This window comes from Dermacentor silvarum, chromosome 8 (genome assembly GCF_013339745.2).
Source record: "Dermacentor silvarum isolate Dsil-2018 chromosome 8, BIME_Dsil_1.4, whole genome shotgun sequence".
In the NCBI taxonomy this organism is placed as follows: Eukaryota; Metazoa; Arthropoda; class Arachnida; order Ixodida; family Ixodidae; genus Dermacentor; species Dermacentor silvarum.
In genome coordinates, this window is record NC_051161.1 from 64481511 (window position 1) to 64496866 (window position 15356).

At 48.3% G+C, this 15356-nt stretch overlaps 1 long non-coding RNA gene across 1 annotated transcript in view; it reads left to right on the plus strand.

Moving 5' to 3' along the window:
* The first annotated feature begins 690 nt into the window (after positions 1–690).
* LOC125947550 (uncharacterized) overlaps positions 691–15356 on the plus strand; it is a 76929-nt gene continuing 62263 nt past the window's right edge. Inside the window, exons 1-2 of the long non-coding RNA XR_007468376.1 lie at positions 691–956; positions 9872–10004. This is a non-coding gene — a long non-coding RNA (uncharacterized LOC125947550). The remainder of the gene's footprint in view (positions 957–9871; positions 10005–15356) is intronic.

Below are 15356 nucleotides of genomic sequence, written 5' to 3' on the forward strand. Positions count from 1 at the left end.
TATGCACGAATGAGAAAATCACGCATATTTTTTGGTCGTCAAGCAGAGCAGGCAGTAAACATTTTTGCACACTTATGGGTGCCGGTGTCTCATGGCTAACACACTTATACCGTTGAGGCAGTAAATAAAGTTACTGTACAAGACAGCGAGCTCCAACTACATCTGCGATGAGAAGCCGTCGTTGAAAAATGCGCACTAATTCTGAATGCATTGTGCACACCGAAATATCTGACACAAAAGTTTGGCAGATACAGTTATTAAAGTTTATTTCATTTCTCCCTATCAACGTCTCTATCCTATTCCTTAAGGGTAAGTCTGTTAGCCGCCGGACAAATCAGCAACCTGAAGGGTTAATGTTAACTTATTGTGCATATGCATGCAGAGCAAACAGCCGCGGTATATCGTGCAGGGGTGCCGGTGTTCGTTAACTTGGCCATAATCCTGACAAGACCCATCACGACAACTCTCTTCCGCAAACGTTCGAGACGTCTTTCACTATAGCCCAGAGTCATTGTCGCCAGCTGATGACAGCCGGCGCCGGGGGGCTGCAGCGGGTCTGATGACGGCGCAGCTGCAGTGACAAAGCCATGAAAAACGAGCACCGGCGGCAAGCATGCGATAAGAACAGGCTGAGCGTTATCGCGGGTTCTTTCGTTCTCTAAGCCAGTTCCCGCTGTCCCCGGCAAAGACGGTTGCCCTCTAGAAGCGCTTTCTTTAAATTCTGGTCTGTTGTGCTGTTCGTTTACGGCTCTAGCAAAAGTTTTGCCGAGTATAAGGAATTATTTCTACGTGGTTAAACTGGCTGGCTACACGGGAGTTGAATCCAAGAACGGAAGTGTGTCGTTCCGCTTACCTGTGCTTCTGCGCCATTCGGTAACCACAGGAGAGGACCTGCGTGGACAAAAGGAGAAAAGAGAGAGCCATTACAACTTGCTCAAGAAGGTCAAGCGCAAAAGGTAATGTAAGCCACGTATAGCACCGATCGCATCCTACATAACGCTTTCGTTTCGTCGTGGTACCGGTTGTAGTATATCAATGACACGGACTCGATGCAACTTCCCGGTATCAAAGGGCGAACCGACAGACAGGCCGACAACAGACGTGCCCGCGATGACGGGCCGGTGCGCGTTTCGCGCGCGTTTGCTGCAGTGACCTCTTCACTGTTCCATTTTTTTTTTTTTTTTTTGCTTCACATCATGAACTTGTCCCACTTTTCTTTTTAACCGCCGGTCTTCGCACTGCTTTGTCCGCGAGTTGTGGGTGCTTGTATACGCGCAAGCATACAGTCGTATACAGCGTTTAGCGTCCGCCCGTGAATTCGTGTGCACCTTCCCAGTAGAGAGATATATAGAAAAGGCAGCGAAAGAAAAAAAGCGCCAAGAGCTCGTCACAGTGTCGTTTTGCTTTATAAGAAGCGTCGTCGTGCAGCATTTTGTTATAGAAGCGGTGATACACTCAATAAGGCACGTGTGAGCGCGTACTGCGTGGCTGCCCTCGGCCGTTCAGGACGGCATTCGCGGGCTTGTCGTGACCGAACGCTTTAGACCGTCGTGGCCGCGAATATGCTCGTTCTTTCTTCGCTTCCTTCATGAGGCTAAAGACGCACCTGTATTGCGCAACGCTGCCGGTGGGCTTGTTTGCGGGGGCGCACGAAAAAGTTCGGCGCACTTTAGATACGTGACTGCTGTGCGCGCCCCTGCTTGAAGAATGCGGGCGATATTTTTCGGGAAAAAGGCGTCTGCATGCGTGCTGGAGAGAGAAAAGACGAAGTCTAACCAAGTTGTAAGGGCGTTCAGCGTGTCTCCTCACATTTCGTAAACGTGGAGGTGGTTCAGCGGTTCAGCTCTGACTCCTACTTTATAGTCTGTGACAACCTAAAAAAAATTACAAGCAAGCTCCACCCACAAAAACGTAGTGTACCTACCCCTTAGCCCCTGAAAAAGAGCCGAGCCAGCAAGAGTCCACTCACAATTATACGGAAGTTATATACAACCAATAAAGTTCTCGCAATTCCCTGACTCTTTCTTTTTACGTACAGATCTGTCTTTTTGTGCCACTGGTTTCAGGACGAAACATGAACGTCAAGGGCAAATTTTACAGGTGATCCTGATATTCCTCGGTCAAAGAGCTTTTGTTTTCTTATTAGTCCAGCATTCACATTAGCATAGCAAATTCATTAAGCTGTGAGCGGACTCCAGCTGGCATGTTCTCTCTTTCAAAGGTGAAGAGCAGTTGGACTGCGTTTTTGTAAATGAAGCTTGTTTGTAATTTTTATGGCATATTCGAGTGCGTGTTTCAGAGCGCTCTGGCAGTGCTACAAAGGCCATCTAAAATAAACTGAGCTTTTCTACTAGCATAAGTGTACTCTACTGACGCTGAGGAAGCAGGATCATACCCGGTTATTCTCGTAGTGCAGCTATAAAGCTGTTTTTCAACACCTTTCTAGCGCTGCCAGAGCGCTCTCGGACGATCGCCCAATATCCCGTTAGGCTGTCATCGACTATAGCTTTAGGTGAGCGTCGCTTGGTCCGCTCATTTCACGCGCTCAAGCGCGCCAGACAGCTGCGTTGAGGGCGCGTTAAACTCGATAAGCGCATCTACCAGACATGCTATGAGTGACGTGCGATCAGCCTGTCTGCTAAATGACAGACAAAGAAGCCTATAGTGGACGTTTATCGTCACGACCTGCCCAATGGTTGTCAGCCAGTTACATCCTATATGCCTGCAAATTAAAAAAAAAAAAAATCATTACACTGCCTGTTCTTCTGCCGTCCTCGATTACGTTTCCGTTCCCTTGACTGTAGAACTCGCCGCCCTCGGCGCTGCTTTGGAGTTCATAATTCAAGAACCGTCACAGACATGGTCCATCTTCTCTGACTCCAATGCATCTATCCAGTGTCTTATAGTCGCCGTTTCATGAAGGACCTAATGAACAATTAGTTGATGACGTAAGACTACTCACCACCCTGCAATCAACAAAGGACACAACATAGCATATCATTGGCCGTGCGGATGAAGGACACCCGATCTGCCCATGATGGCATCCATTGTATAGCAATACTACTGTCGATAACCGACGCAGCTACAAGGCATCGCTCGCTAGCACGCTAGCTTACACTGGCACAGTGGACCTCGACGGAATTCACAAACACTCGTTCTCCATAGTTTGGATTTACATCTACAGTTCCGTTTTCTGCCAGGGACATCGCGAGCTTCTGTGCCGCCTATAACTCGACGTGGCTTTTCACAAGGGCTTATTCATTTCGCGTCAGGAGAGAGAGAGAGAGAGGGGGGATATAAGGAAGACAGGGATGTTAACCAGTCAAGAGTCCGGTTGGCTATCCCTACGCTGGAGGAAGGGAGAAGGGGAAGAGAAAGAAGGGAGAGAGAGCGCATCGGAAATGACCAACAACCTACGTGCAACAACTGTGGCTGTGGGGAGACGATTGCACATCCTCTTTGTAAATGTCCTCGCTTCAGTGCGCCTAGGGAAACTTTCAATCGCACCATTTCGACACACTGGACAATCACCCTGTGTCTGAAGCGAGTATCTTCGGACATTGATCGAGACCCTCCTCAGCGCAGAAGGCGTTGAGCGCGTTCTTGCGCTTCTTGAGGACTACGTGTGGACTGAGTGACAGACTTCGAGAAGTGTCGCGTACTATACATCGCGCTCATGTAAATAATTCTTTCGGTGATTTTTTTATTTTTTTGGTCGTGTCTTCCTCTATCTTTGATTCCATTTATCCCCTTACTACAGCAAAGGGTAGCCAGCCGGTCTACGCACTGGCTAACCTCCCTGTCTTTTCCTCCTCCTCCTCCTATTCTTCATTCCCTTAATTGGCACCCATCTTGGTACACTAATAGGCCATTGGTTATCTGCTCTACGCATGACATGGCCTACCCGACTCCACATCAGTCTCGGCTGGAATGCCAGCTGCACCCGTTTGCTCCCAAGTCCTTATCGCAGTCTTCATGTCTCCTAAAGTTACGCCTCTCATTTTTCGTTCCATCACTCTCTGCGCGGTCCTTGGCTTCTTCAGGAGGTGCTTCGCCATCCTCGCATGTTTCAGCCTTCTCGTGATCCGGGTCCCCCAGTGACAACTTGACCTAGATTAAATGCACTTTAGTACGGCTTCGAGAGGCTGACTACCATTCACGAACTCCTGTTCACTTGCGAGGCTGTTGCACATTTCCTAAATTTTTTGCCTATTTATCGTCCGACCTAGCTATACATGGACTGATGATTCACCTTCTCAATCATTTGTTGTAACTCATCTCCATCGTTGGTGAACGGCACGCTTAAGGATTTCTCTGAGGTGTCATTCATCCTTTTATTTATTTATTTGTTTACTTATTTATTTACGTATTTATCTATTTATTAAAAAAAAGATCCCAATTCAATGGCACAGCGAACATTCCAAATTATAAAGCCTGTCGTGTTCTCTCACGTTTAAAACAACCGACAGTCTCTCTAGCTGTCAAAGCATGGCATAAAATTTTATAGGTTATTTTGTATCAGATACAAAAATGACACTATACGGCTCGGATGAGGCAGCGTGACGTCATAGAGGTTCGGTGCCTCGCATTCCCTTGTATATGGATGTGGGAATAATCAAGTGCTGCAGAGAGAATCTGAGAAAACTAACACGCCGAATTACTGCGGAATTGAGAGAGGAAAATCCAGCGTGAAGCGTGAAAAATCGAGTGATCGACAGACATATGTGGCGTCATATTCCACTCATAGCGCGGGAAATTAAAAACAAAACGAAAAAACAAAAACGGTTAAGATGTTTCTAGTTAACTGCTCGTCCAATAAAGCTTGCTGCTTTGTTCAGCCTAGCTACCGCGGCCGACTGTGTAAAACCAAGAAAAAAAAAAAAAAACATATGAAAGGCGTCTGTGACATCTGTCTATGCGGCTTGTTTTTGCCAGTTGTGCCCAGTAGTGGGCAATGAAAACACCTCTTACGTTGTGCTGCAGGTAAATTGAGCTCCACGCATACTCAACATGACTCCATTTTAGTTCAGCGCACTAAGTATTTCTGCCTTGGTCGAGACGCTGCATTGACTGACGCCATCTTTGACGTACTCCATTTCGTTCTTTTTTTTTTTCTAATGTTTGTTTTTTTTCTTTCTCGTAGTGCTTGAAGCACATGACTGACTTGTTCATGTGCTTCGAGCCGGTCAGTCAGTTATTTTTATAAAGAAAAGAAACAAAGCTCGGCATAAATAATTGGTCACTATACATCGATATTTCATTACTCAATAATTACGAATACTCTAGAACATGTACAAGTCATCATCCTATACTGCCTTGACTTCAGTGGCAAGTGCAGCGAACTAAGTGAAACGAAATTACGTAACTTACACATTTATCGATAGTCTATCGTATTTCGCAATTTAAGGGGTTATAGTCGCCGTTGAAGTTATTAAAAGCCGACTTTCCGTTGCGATGATATAACGAGTGCATCGCCGACACAGCGTCCCGCATATTACTACGTCCGCAACGGCCGAAAAGACGGCTCGCGGAACAGCGCTAAAGTCGTGCAATCTGTATCGCGTACGCACGCTTCACGATCGTGCTTCTCTTCTGGCTTGCTCTTCCGGAGGGGGTCGTCGGCGTGACGCCGGGAAGGTCACGCAATCTCTCAGCGCAACTAATTCGGCAGTGGAAGCTATACAGCGATCGGCCGAGCACAGGACCACGAAGCTGCATACGAGCACCGTCGTGCATCGAACAACCGCGCCGCCGGCGATTCGCGAAGCATGCAGCCGGGGCTAATGAGTCAGTCGGCCCACCACGAGGCCCTTGCCTTCCCTCCTTTCGGAATGGGGCGCCAACCCGAAACGCGACGATCGACGCTCGGCCTCCCAGTCGGATGCAGCCAAGGAAGGAAGGAAAAACGTGGCGTGGAGGAAGGAAGTTCCCTCACGGCGCCAATCAGACCTTGACACTGGACCGTTTGCCGCGCGAGCGGCCCTGCCGTTCATGTGTGTTTGTGTGTCGACGCGCTCGGCCGCGAGGAGGCAGTGCTGAGAAAAACTGGGCAAAGGGCACTGATTCTGGCCTTTGACTTCCATTTCAATAGGACGACGACGACGCCCCGCGTTCAACCCGAGCGTATGCCGCGCGGTGCGCGCACGCGTGGTGTTTGTACGAAGGCGCGAGCCACTCACGGCCTGCCAATTTTTCGGCGCCTCTCTTTCCCACCTGTGCGCCCACGTTCGACGGCGTGTTTGTATAGGCGAAGCAGGATGGTGTTGGTGGGTTGAGAGATGTTGCCAGAGAGAAGCATTCTGGGCATTGTCAAAATTTCGCCAAATTGCCGAATTCTGTGAGGGCGACATTTTGAGCCAATCGGAAAGGTCGTGGCAGGCCTCCGAGCCAATCAGAGCTGACAAGATGGCGAATTCGACAATATGTCGGAATTTGACAATGTCCAGAATTACCACCCTAGTTCATTAACTAGTTCTAGCCTGTCTGCCATATATATTACAGCAGTCTTGCCAGATTGTCGCTTGTATTTTTTGTTCACGTGTCAAGGGGAAATTTTCCCTTATTTACCTTGTTCAGCGGTACGATTACCCTTTCTTTCCCAATTTTAACGAATCTAATGATCAAATACTTCTAAAGCACCGAACAAGTTGTTTGTTCGATTTGATATACTTGCTGCTAAAAAGGTCACTTGTATAGCACATACATTGATAATCAACTCGTTCAAAATGGATCGGAAAGGAAACTGAGACACTCAACTAGCAAACACCCAGAATACGCAGTAGAGTTTCGCGTGTGTTTCTGTGCGGGGGGGGGGGGGGGGGGGGGGGGGCAGTCGGGATAAAAGTTTAATAGCCATTTACAATGCCTTGATGGTATGTTTCTTTTCTAAACCTCAGACATAAAGCGCTTTCACGCTTTAAACACTTTTTTCTTAATTGATCAAGCGATTCGTAAGTGAGCAGCGATAGTTCCCGCTCGCCACATAAGTGCGTTTCAAGGATCATTCTTAGCTGCGAAAATACAAGAGAAATATCACTCAATGTTGAATTTTCGATACAAGGGTATGTCTTCGCCAAACACAGGCTGATGGCACAAGAACATATGAAACTCCGGTAGTGTTCAGCATTCACTGGAGCAAGGAGGAGGGGGACGAAAAGAAGGAAGGAAAGGCAGGGAGGTCTACCAGACGCACGCCCGGTTTGCTACCCTACACGGAGGAAGGGGTTTATAGGGTAGCCCTTTAATAAGGACTCTCTAAGCACCTTTGCCGGAAACGTCTTTCTACATTTAGTTTTACCAGCGCTGCGAATAACAGAAATCTAATTGTAAGGTCGCTTATACGTTAGTCCGGTCTTGCAATAGCCCTCGCGGTCGGCTGCTACATGCTCGAACAAACCTTGCCGCAGATGCGCGGATTTCGAAACTATGCAAGACAGCGTCTGCGTTGGATTGACTCAAAATCAATCGGCTTTTCACAAAAGTGTATGTTGTTGCTACTGTTGGTAGTCGGCACTATAAGAAACTGACAAAATACTGTAATCTACCCAACATAAATTTCTCATGTTTTACATTGTCAAAAAATAATGTTCCCCTTTTCCCTCGGATCCCCAATCTCCCCCTCATCACGGGAAAGTTCCCAGGATTTGTCAACACTGGAAAGACTAGATGTACACAACATGGCTGATGTGTCACCATCTTGTGATATTGATGTCAACTAGAGCACCCATTGCTACAATTGCAGTAACAATTAATGTTCTACCAATCTGATGGTAAAAAGGCGTCGGCAGCAACAATCCTGTCTTTGCCATTTGTGAAGAGTTGAACAGAGTTTCATTCATTCATCCCAGTGCAGTAGGCTTTTTTTTTTTTTTTTTTTTTGACAGGCAGAAAATACCTAACACCCTAAAACTACTACGAAGACAGACAGATCGAACGGATCGGTAGGGACAGTCAGATGGACAGAAAGAAAAAAGGAGTAATGACAAACCAGTAGATTGATCGGATACGAAACTTGGCACCATACGGCTGGCTAAGCTAAACAATATAACGTCACATAGGTGTCTCGGTACCGGCGCAGGAAGAGATGGCTGCGCAAAAAGAAACAAGCGAACTTGAAAGCGTGTCCCACATTCAAAGAGCCATTTGAATTTCGCATTACGCACACTTTTAACATAAGCGTCGTTTACAACATGCATTTGCGAGTAGGGCGCGAGCAATGCGAATTATCATTTGCTTATGCGGCTGACGGGGCAAAAAGTCGGCCGCCGCCGTCGCTGCAGATGCGACGCAGTCGCCCCGTTTGCAGAGAGCGAGAAAAAATAAAAGGGAGAAAGGGATGAGGCGACAGAGTGGTTTCGCCAGTCCATTTTCGTCGCCGACTCGCCTCCGGCGACGTACAGTAAGCTCGCTTTTCTCAGGGAACAGGCTCCTTGCGTGGCCGCTGTCGGTGTGACCCGCGCGGCGCATAAACGGCACAAAAGCGTCGAGCTGCACGTGCCCCGGGCGACGAATATGAATAGCGTTACGCTCACTTGCACTCTTTGCCTAGCGCTTTTTCTTTCTTTATTTCTTTCTTTCTTTATGCGTGTTACTTCTTAGTTGCTTACGCCGTCTCGTACACCCTTGTTTACACCGTGCGTCCTTCGCGTTTTTGGTGCCTACAGCGCCGCGAGGTGGCTCCACCTGCGCATATGGAAAGTTAGCGCGCCCTGATTTCTAAACGAGAGCATTTCGCTGGCCTTCGTGTTTTCCACGATATGCACCGAATTTCACGGCGTCCTGAGAAAGAGGGCAGCGGCGGCAGTTGTATAATTCTCTGGTGGAGACCGATACGAGTATTCGTCTTAATTACGCTCATTCTTGTTTCTATATAGGATTTAATTTTTTTCCCCCTCGCTTTACAAAGGGAAAAAAGCTTCAACCACCGGCTGTGCTTGCGCTGCGATGCTTTAAAATGGATGGATACAGTGGCCGTGATTAAGGTATCGCGTGTTTTGGTGTATTGCCTCTGTTCCGTGTTGCCGAATCGCGCTTTTGACGGAGTGGTAGATCGCTTACGGATCTTGAGCACGAAACTGATCTACTCAAGTCCGTCCCAAGGTAACCTTGCGTGCAGTCGCTGTGGACTAACTGGTTGGTTAATTGATCCATTGATTGCGTTAAACGTCCCGAAGCAACCAATGGGATATATGAGTAAGGAGAGTAAGAGTACATCTGATTAATTCTGACGATCTGTTATTTTTTAACCTGCACCTAAATGTACGCGCACGAGTTATTTTGTAGTTTGTGAAGAAACACGAAGGAAAGGAGAAACAGGTGGTTAATAGGAAAAAAATAGTCCGGTTTGCTACCCTACACTAGGGAAAGTGGTAGGAGTAAGTAGAAAGATAATAAAATATAGAGAGAAGAGACAGAGCTCATGCACACGATCACAGCCGTTCACTGTAGCACTAGGGGGGGGGGGGGGGGAGGGGAGTAATGCCCTAATTTATTCAAAAACCTATGCTTTTCTCAGTGAGCGGATAAAAATTGCAAGGACATTACGCGCAGGTACCTCGTAGAACTTAGAAAAAAAAAAAGAAAGACACGTATACGCGTAGCCGTTTTTGCTGATGTACGTTCAGCATCAAAAGGTTACGCGGCGCGGTTTTCGCGTGAAAGATAAGTTCCCGCGCAGTTTGCGCCCTCCACCGGTAACAGATTACAGCACTGCATTGGTCGCGTATTATACTATTGTAGGCTGCAATCCTGAATTCCAGGCTGGGCGCACAGGCTGCGCAAATATTCAACTTTTTCCGCTGACCCCGCGCTGCGTAGACTTGACACCGAAAGCAGACGTTTTAGTTCATATGAATTTTATCGTCTCATTCAGGGATAGCCACGACTGTTTGCCATGGAAGTAAGCGGGCTGCTGTAGTGCATTGACAACTGATTCATCCAGCACGTCCGTGGCGAATACGACAATGGATGACATGCACCGATCATCGGAAGCCGTGCAACTCTGCGTAAGCTCTTATTATTGTTTGTTTCGAATATATTTCCAGTGCTACTTCGCGGGCTTGAGATAAGTTGATTTATCAACTTTTCAGAAGTTAGCAGGCTAAAACAAGAAAGGACATCGCTAAAAACGAGTCGGAGCACAGCGCTCTAAAATGCAGCCCGGCGTTTGTCCATTCTCGACTTAGCACTCTCCTTTCAAGTTCCAGTAATATAGTATCACGCCGGAATGAAACGCCAGTCGGATGAAATAAAGGAGAACACATTTTACGCCTAGAGGTTTAAAATACCCTGTGTTATTATCGCCTAAGTGGGCGCCAATTCCGCTCTAGCCACAAAACTATAAGCGCCCGTGAACGTGTCACGCCAATGTCACGCGCAGTGGCGAATGTCAAAAGGGAAATGGACCTTCTAGATGGTTTTTTCTTTCTATTCGCCTTTTTCCTTCCCCCAAGCGTAAGCTAGCCAACCAGATGCTTTCCAGGCTAACATCTCCCTGTCTCCTCTCTTAATTTTTTATCTTTCTTTTGCTAGTTTGCTTTCTAGCGCTAGCGTTTCATTCTAGCGGGATGTTTAGCACCTAAAAGTTCAGTACACTTGAAGACACTGCTCCTCCTGCGACCGCACAATGTTGCCGGTTTGTGTGGTGGGTCTTGCGTACCCGTAACAGCAACCCTAATGCTATTCTATCTTCGGAGTATGCATAGTATACAGGGAATTCACGCAGTTAAAGCCTTGAGCACCAGTATATAGCCGAAAATCAGTCGCGTCACGGATTGAGTCTTTTTCAGGTGTGCTACTCGGACAGTGTGGTTGACTTCACAGCACAGTCACCAGTACAGCCAGGCATGATTCATGAATAGTATGGTCGGCGCGTTTCATGCGATTCATTCCCCCAGCAGGATCGTGAACTGGGCTATTCGGTGCAATTGCATCCTAAAATGGGACAGTGCTACGTAGCAACGGAGTACTCAATTTCGTTCTCTGTCTATGTGTCTCATTGTTTCGTGGTGTTTACATTTTAGCATACATTGTCACCTTGCTGTTTAAGTCCTTGAATAGTCAGCCTGTCGTGTAATGCTCTAGAAGAGAGAACAGCATACCAACATACGTCGGATGAAGCGTGAACAATGTATTCCAATGCACCCAGTATGGTGGAACTTTCGAGCGACGTGTGCGCTCTTCTGAGTAGTTTGCGCTTTGCTGGTCTAAGCTGCGAAATATTGCGTAACTAATATCGCTTTCGACGACATAAATAAGTTTCCAACCGCGCAAGTAGCGAACCTGCAAAGGGTGCTTACCACGCTGCCTTGGAGCAACGCGGCGAAGCGCGCTTTCCGGACTTCGGAAGTATACGGTCGTTCGCGTTGCACGACACTCCACGTTTCCGTTTTATCTAGTAAATACCCAAGGAATCCTCCGTCAGACCTTCTGAACCCTGTCTTGTTGAGCTTCGCGTATACATTACGAAACATAATAGCAATAAGTTGATTAATAAATGACGTTCCTTGTGTGGTGCAACGTGCGTTGTTATTCTTATCACTCGCGCCGGGCGTTCGCACCGAGCGAGCATTGAAGAGCTGACCGTGATATGGCGTAAGCAACGTAGTGTATGAAGAGCACAGCAAGTGACAACGTAGTAAACGACGTAGCAGAGCTTGTCATATTCGCCACAACTTACAGAAGCATTTCCTTCTCTGTCTACTCAAACGTATTACTTACACACCGTCTTTTTTCTCAACAAGTTGGAATTGCCTGTTGCTATTAAGGTAACAAAAATCAAACGTTATAAAATACGTAGATGTTTCCGTTGGCGATGGTCGGTGGCATACGCTGCTACTGTGCCAAGTTATTCCGCGCATGTATTTTTTGGCGGAACGCCCACAAATCGGCTCTGGCCAATGAATGTCAAATCTCACTCTATCCGTAGCGCTTCCTGAATAATCAGTGACGTATATTATTTCTAACCCAACAGTTCAGCACTTGACCGCGTGAGCACGTGGTGGTTGTTAACAAAGCAATTCGAGCCTGTGCGGTGAGCGCGTTCAGAACAGAAGGGGCCGAATTCACAAAGCGCATAAGTGCGTACGCTCGTTCGTAAGTGATTTTTGTCATTGGGCATCCGCCGTCACTAATACAGTCGATCACCTCTATAACAAAGTCTTGGGGCCTCCGATATTATTCGTTGTACAGGTCAGTTCGTTGTAAAGGTTGCGCACAGCACCACTCGCAATAGATCCGGGACAGAATTATTCCATCGTTATACAGGTCATTTACAGTCGAGAGGTACTCGACTGTAATAGACGTTCAGCATCAGTGTTTACTGCTAGTTGCTCTTACGAACAATTACAGCGTAAGAGTTCTTGTGGATACGCGTCCAGTTTTTCACATGAGGGCATGCCGAAGGCGTCTCTCGTGTCTCCTCGTGAGCCTTTGAGACAAGTGGCAAAATACCCGCTATTTACTATCAGTGTGATACATCCAAGGGGACAAGTAACTGCTGTCGTTGATAGATTATTACACCTTTCTACTGCTAATCAGCGCCGGCGACATCCGTGAGCCGTGCCACTATAACACCGTCTAGAAGACAGCGTAGAAGGGAGACCGCCGGTCCGCACTTTTCAGATGGAGAAAACCGAACGCGACTGTAGTCCACTTGATTACGATGGTTGCACACTTGGCTGAAGACGCCCGACGGTAGAGGCGGAGACTGGCGTTCAAATAGCGACTTCAGCAGGCCAAACGCAATTGTCCAACACGCACGTCTTATCCAGCGACGCATCGACATTTGGCCCCGTGATTACATGCTCCAGACATCTCGGCACAGCAAAAACTCCAAGGGTGTCGCTCAAGAGAGAACGTGAGAAATAAGGGCGCAAGAGCAGATGATACTCGTAGCCAACTGTTTATATACCACAATGTCACATTACCGCGAAAGAATCCCGAACGGAGTGTGATTAAATTGTGCACGAACTAACTGGCGCACTTGCGCATTCCCAAGCTATACACACAGGCTCTGACGAACATAAATATCTCTGAACCTGTTTTGACTAGCAGCTGTTCTTTTAAACCGCACCAAATTGTCAACACACCGACACTTTTTTCTTCGAACATGCGGCAGCTTTCCGGTTACAATACACAAGAAAATCTCTTTGTCTGGACGACCACCAATATGTCTCATACTGCGCCACATCGGTATGCTTCAGGTAGTCGAACGCAGGACCACGCGCCAGCAGAAGGTCGTGATATAAGGTACGTGGCCGATAACCCACTGCGGCGGGTCTGTACGAGCCAGTATCACGTATACCCCCGCCTTGATAGATTGATGCCCGCGCAACAACCCGAGATCCGAACGCGGGTGTTCGCCTCTCCGATCGAGAGGAATTCGCGGGAGAGTCTCCTCCACTCACCGATTAGGAGTAGCAGAGTCGCAGCCCGGGTCCCGTGCCTCAGCATCAGCAGGGTTCGCAGCCGCCGAGGCTGCTGCTGCTGCTGGCGGTGGTGGTTGTGGCGCATGGCTGACGGCTGGACCGACACTGGCGGCGGTCGAATTGCCGTGCGCGCCTCGCGAGGGCTCCCGGGATGATGAGGCGGTCGCTTGTCCCGCTGACACGCTTTTTTTCTGGAAAGAGAAGAAGCGAGAGCGCCTTTTTTGCTCCGCACCACCGCATGCCGCCGCTCCGCGCCTCCACCCCCCCTTCCTCGTCTCGTCCAGGGCGCATCGTGCGTACTACCACTATTACTACGAGCACTACTCCTTCCTCCTCTTCAACCACTCGCCCATTCCTCTCTCTGTTCTCTGCGCGGGCCGATCGCCGCTGCCGCCGCGTGCGAGCACCATTCCATTGCAAATGTGAGCGCGCGCATAAGACAGGCCAGCGCTTAGGAAAGAAAGAAAAGAAAAAAAGAAAGAAAAGTTCTTTCGCTGAGCGCTTCTTTCTCCGTGCATCTTTGCTTGCCATCGGTCTGCGACTATGGCGCACTCCTCCCCCCCCCCCCCCCCCCCCCCCCCCCCCCTCTTGGTTCGCCGCCGCCGGCCGCCAACGCCGAGGACTGTGGAACGCGGACTTGCTGCTGCTGCTGCTGCTGCTGGGAGGGGCGGTTCTCGGCATGCCGTGCGCGCCGGCTTGTACCGCGTTTCGCGAGGAAAAAGTCGCGCGTCAGCAACGCGGCGCGTTGGTTGTCGCTGACCCCTGTGTCGTTTAGTTCTCTCTTTCGCATTTCGCTGCGTAATACGTTTAGGACATAAAAAAATCCGCGCGCGAGGTCCTGCGCTCTCTTTTCGTCTGCACGATAAATGGCTTGGTTTGTTTATTTTGATGAGCGTAAGATTGTGGGTGCACGTTGTTACGAGATATATTGGAGCCGCGTCTGAATTCTTGTTTGGGAAAACCCACCGAAACTCTTAGTGCACAGACCGCAAGTCAATGATTTTGGCGCGACTTCTACGGAAGTAATGTCTAATAATCCGGAACCCTCATAGATTCCGTGCGAATGGTGCGAGAAACGCATGAGAAGCTCGTGGAGTTGCTGCACTACCCACGGAAACGTTCTAGTTGGGATGGGAAGTGTCACTTGACTTTGCGACGTGCCTGTCAGCCATTCTGGTAAACAAAGACCAGTGAAGAGTCCAGTTGTATTGCCGGAACGGCAATGACTGGCGGGCAGGCGGAATTAACCCCAAATGCGCTCTGAGCGTTGTTATCACCGGCGTCCATGATGCGTAGTCAGTTGCTAAAAAAAAAAAAAAAAGGAAAAGACAGCCTGTCAAGCTGTCTGCGTCACCTTCTTGCCTGGGGATCCCCAGTTTGTGTGTTGGAAATTGTTGTTGTTGTTGTTGTTGTTGTTCCTCTGCACAAATGGCACATACCCACCGTGGGGAATCGGCTAAAGTGGATTCTTCTTCTTATAAATATACATTATGCGTTGCTCGTAACGTCGAAACAGGAATAACACCAGTCACTCGCATGTTTTAAGTTTGAAACGCGAATGGTCATTTGTTCTTGTTCGGGAGCTACTCTCGAATTATTCCGGCCACTCATTCACCGTGCGTGTGTTCACCAAAGGCGCAATGGAAGCATTGTTCACAATCGTCGTAACGACCGCTCACAACTGTGAGGACGTATTGAATGTAGAATTCACGCTGACATCACTCATTAGAGGAGTGCCAGAAGATATCTGAACGCGAGTCTACAGCTCCCATGCCGTTGGTGGAATGGAGTTAGTTTCGATGTACACATCCGGATGAAGCGGCATCCTTGGCATTCTTCCTTTATTTCTTTTCTTCTTTCTTTCTTTTTTTTTCGTTCTCCTCACGCAAACCCCTGTCCCTCTGTGTAGGGTAGCAAACCAGATGCTCA